Below are 5,150 nucleotides of genomic sequence, written 5' to 3' on the forward strand. Positions count from 1 at the left end.
TTTGCTTTATTGACAGTTCCATTGTATGAGGATGCCCCTCGCCTCTTGGGTGTATGTTTTGAGTGCTGCCTTCGGGTGAGTCTTCATTTTGGAGGCTTTCATCCAGCTCTGGTGACTACTGGAGCACATAGGAGAAACAGATCGTAAATCCTCTCTGTGATGGGGCCTCTGTGCTTGCAGTGGACTCAGACTGAAGGACTTCACTTAGGGTCATCGGGTGGGAAGCCGCTCTCTTAGACGTTTAACCGGCAGACCTCTAAAAGCAAGACTGTGGGAGTTCGGGGATGTTCAATTCTTTTTTAGAGAAGAACCTCTGCCATTTTTCTGGGCGTGGGGTGCCATGTCAAGCCATCACATGGCTGTTTGTTCAGAGTGGTGGGGAGAGGGTAAGGCTCAGCCCTTGTCTTATGCCTACCCTTTGTAGTACTGGGTATTTATATGACACAAGCCACTTGGGGGTCCCGGGGGTGATTTGCTCCCTGCTTGACTGCCGCTTCCCTCTCCCCCACCATGTGCATTCCAGTCTTTGGCCTTCTGTACTTGGCTTTAGTGGTTACCTCCATTCTCTATTTTTGTGTATACATAGGGTAAAATAAACATAAATACAATTTACCGTTTCCACCATCTTTAAGAATATGGCTCCGTGGCATTAACTACATTCACAGTGTTGTGCAACCCTTACCACCATCCACCCCCAGACCTTTTCCAACTACTCAAACTGAAACTGTGTACCTGTTAAACAATGCCTCCCTGTTCACCCCTCCCCACAGCCCCTGGCAACCACCATTCTATCTTCTGTGACTATGATTTGACTACTCCAGGTACCTCATATAAGGGGAATCATACAATATTTGTTCTTTGTGTCCATTCTCTATTTTACACCTTTAATAACTCTGCTGAAATGTCTTATTTCTTGATTTCTATTGAAATTCCCATCTCTTGTTGTGGATTTGCACCTTTTACCTCCTTTACTATTATTTTAGTAGGGTATTGGGTGGGAGGGCATGGAGATAAAAAGGTGGGATTAAATAGCCATCTTTTTTTAAAAAAAGATTTTATTTACTTATCTGCCAGAGAGAGAGAGAGAAAGAGTGAGCACAAGCAGGGGGAGCGGCAGACAGAGGGAGAAGCAGGCTCCTCGCTGAGCAAGGAGCCCGATGCTGGACTTGATCCCAGGACCCTGATATCATGACCTGAGCTGAAGTCAGACGCTCAACTGACTGAGCCACCGAGGCGTCCCTAAACAGCCATCTTAAAAAACAGAAAACAAAACAAAACAAAACAAAAATCCAGCCATCTTTATAACCAGGAGTTCACTCATTTTGAAAAGGGGATATTCCAACAAAAGGACAAATAACGTATGATTCCACTTGTATGAGGTACCTAAAGTAGTCAAATTCATAGAGACAGAAAGTAGCATGGTTGTTGCCAGGGGCTGGAGCAGGGGATAGTGGGGAGTATTTATTTAATGGGTACAGAGTTTTCAGTTTGGGAAGATGGAAAAAGTTCTGGAGGTGGTGGTGATGGTTGTACAACAGTGTCAATACCTTTAATGCTGCTAAATTGCACACTTAAAATGGTGGAATTGGTCAATTTTATGTTATGGATATCATACCACAATAAAAACTTTTTTTAAAGAAAGGAAACCGTTAAGATTTCTATCTTCACTGTGTATGAGTTTATTGCAATAAAGTGTCAGAGAAAAAGTAGCTCCTTTAAAATGCTATGGAGGGGCACTTGGGTGGCTCAGTTGGTTAAGCGTCTGACTCTTGGTTTCGGCTCAGGTCATGTTTTGAGGGTCCTGGGATCGAGTCCTGCGTCGGGCTCTGCACTCAGCGGGGAGTCTGCTTGAGGACACTCTCTCCCTCTGCTCCTCTCCCCGCTTGGGTTCTCTCTCTCTCTTCCTCTCAAATAAATAAATAAATCCTTTAAAAAAATAAAAAATAAATAAAATGCTATGGAAGGTGGGGTTTTAATTCTGGAAATGACAGTATCTTGTATTGGACCCACTTACCTGTTGATAGCAATTACTAGCCCTGGACAAAAAACATTTTTTTAAAGATTTTGTTTATTTATTTGAGAGGAGAGAGGGAGAGAGAGAGAGAAAATGAAGGGGGTGGGGCAGAGGCAGAGGGAGAAGCAGACTCCCCGCTGAGCAAGGAGCCTGCTATGGGGCTCGATCCCAGGACCCGGAGATCATGACCTGAGCTGAAGGCAGATGCTTAATCAACTGAGCCACCCGGGCACCCCCCAAAAAAAACCCCACATTTTTTAATGCTATTGCTTGAGGGCACTGGTAAATAACCTAAAGTGGGCAGGAATTGAAGGACACATGAGTCTTGTAAGAAGGGAAGGAAATAGGGTTAGCTCCAATTTATTAGGCTTTTCCTCGGAGGGCACTTCTAGTTCTCAGGAACATGTGACATGGTCCAGTAGAGTTAAAATATCAAGTGGAGGTCTTATTAGCTGAAGAGAGGGAGCTTAGACTTCAGGGCTGCCAAAACAGCTGGGAATTGAAGGGGGCTGCCCAGAAGAAGAGAGTCATAAGGAGAAACTACAAAATGTGCATATAAATTCCCTGTAATCTCTGGCTGACTCCTAGAGGGAACATGCACATGGCAAGACCTCAGGGAACCCAGCTGAAAGTTTTGGCTAGAATTTTAGGCAGAAATGTCTATACTAGTTTGAAGTTCAAGTCCTGACAGGTAGGAGGGGCTCAGTGAAGTCCTACATCTTTCTCTTGAAAACCAAAAGGATCGTGACTTATAAGTAAGCCCAGGGTTGAGAGTGATCAGAAATCAAAAACATCCCTTGGATGGCCTAATTGAGCAGACTTGGAACTGCTGAATGCCAGAGAGTCAACTGGAAGACATGTCAGTAGAAATTATTCAAATGAAATATAGGGAAAAAATGATTGAAGAAGATGAATAGAATCTCAGTGACCTTTGGGACAGTATCAAAGGGTCTATTATATGTGCCAAAAGGAGATGAAGAAAAGAACGGGGGAGAAAATATATTCCAAATACCAGTGTTCAAGGGGCGCCTGGGTGGCTCAGTCGTTAAGCGTCTGCCTTCAGCTCAGGTCATGATCCCAGGGTCCTGGAATCGAGCCCCGCATCGGGCTCCCTGCTCTGCAGGAAACCTGCTTCTCCCTTTTCCACTCCCCCTGCTTGTGTTCCCTCTCTCGCTGTGTTTCTCTCTGTCAAATAAATAAATAAAAAAATCTTTAAAAAAATTATTAAAAGAAAAAAAGAACAAATACCAGTGTTCAAAATTCCCCCAACTTGGTGAGATACATCAACCCCAGGTCCAAGATTCAAAAGAGAATCTACAGGGGCACCTGGGTGGCTCAGTCAGTTAAGGCTCTGACTCTGGATTTCGGCTCAAGTCATGATCTCAGGGTCATGAGATCGAGCCCTGTGACGGGTCCCACTCTGGGCATGGAGCCTGCTTAAGATTCTCTCTCTCCCTTTCCCTCTGCCCCTCCCTCCCACTCCTGCCTGCTTGCATGCTCTCCCCTGCCAAAAAAAAAAAAAAAAAAAAAAAACCCACCAAAAAACAAAAGAGAATCTGCAATACAGCTTCATAGCTGCTCTTGTGATTTTTTTCCCTGAAGTGTATGCATAGATGTAAAGTTTGCAGAGAGGGGAGATTTAATCCGTGGGCAGCCACAAGTTAAAAGCTAATGACTTCTAGGTCCATGGTTAGCTCAATACAGAGGAATGCAGAAGGCCAACCCCTCTGTGATGGAGCTTCAGTAACCAGAGCACGATAGGCCAGGAAACAACTCCAATGGTTTATTCTGTATCTGCAAGCTTTGTAAGCATCTCTCCCAGGGCACTAGGGCCACAGCTAAGGTGGAGCAAGGCAGGCACCCCAACACACACAATTTAAGAAGGCACTCATTCCCAAGGTAGGATTCCAATAAAGAGAGAGAGGACTGCTATTTGTTCTGATAACATCTGTAAAGAAAAGCAATGCGACCACAGCATTAGGGATCACGATCCCACGGACAGCTTTGGCATGCCACAAAATGATAACAACCAGCCCACGAATGTATAGTAAAGCATTTTATCATTTGATCTTCCTATGACCTGCATTGCAGAGCAGAAAGCCAGTGTGATCATGCTCCTCTCTTTACAGTGGGAAGAAAACTGAGCGCCGGGAGGGTGGTGGTTTTGACCTCAAGCGGTTAATGGTTGAGCCAAGACCAGCACTCACAGCTTCTCATTCCAAACCTCAGTTCTGTCTACCGCAGCTAGAAGAGAAAGTCAACCACTTGGTAACTGATACAGCTCTGTATCTTTGTGTGCAAAATTCATTTTTGCTCTACCTTATATCTTATGTGTTCTGACAGTGACCTGAGTTATTGAAGATATAAATAAGTAAATTATGATAAGTATAGGTGTAACTATTGGCAAATAAAAATGATAGAGTAACTCATCAATATAGTACTGCAAAACACTTTCATAAAATGGCCTTCTCCTGGAGATTCAAAGCATCATAAAAAGAAACAAATTACAATAGAACAACTTTCAGAGTTTATAGAAAACAATTTTAGAACAAAAGTAAAAAAATTGAGCAAAATAATGAAAAGAACAGTAAATTATATAACAGCAAATTATATGTTACTATATTGCAGTCATTATGTAAATTACATAGCAGTAATTCTTAAATTTAGATGTTATTGGATGCCTTGCCAAAAGTATTACTTTATTGAAAATGATGATATTTAGACCAATGCACATCACTTACCTCTACCAAAATATTAAAAATTAGAGGTATTTCATGGGGTAATGTTTTAAAGAACTGGTCATCTTTCCAGATACACTTCACCACTTACAAGATCTGGGCACCATATTGGTGTTTATTTACGTAGTTAGTTGGAATCCCAAAGTGTCTTGGACGTGAGTATGCTCTAGTGTCAGGAAGAAGGTAATTCCCTACAATATTTTCTGGCTTTGGAGTGTTCTAGGTGAGGGAAATGTGCTTTAAAGGCTCTGTGCTGAGCAGAGACAGTGGTGGTAGTTAAGGTGGTGGTGGTCATGGTGGTGGTCATGGTGGTTATGGTGGTGGTGGTGGTGGCAGTCATGGTCATCATGGTGGTGGTGGTGGTGGTGGTCATGGTCATCGTAGTGGTGGTGGTGGCC

This window comes from Mirounga leonina, unplaced genomic scaffold (assembly GCF_011800145.1).
Source record: "Mirounga leonina isolate KUSES-001 unplaced genomic scaffold, KU_Mleo_1.0 Mir_177, whole genome shotgun sequence".
Lineage (NCBI taxonomy): Eukaryota > Metazoa > Chordata > Mammalia > Carnivora > Phocidae > Mirounga > Mirounga leonina.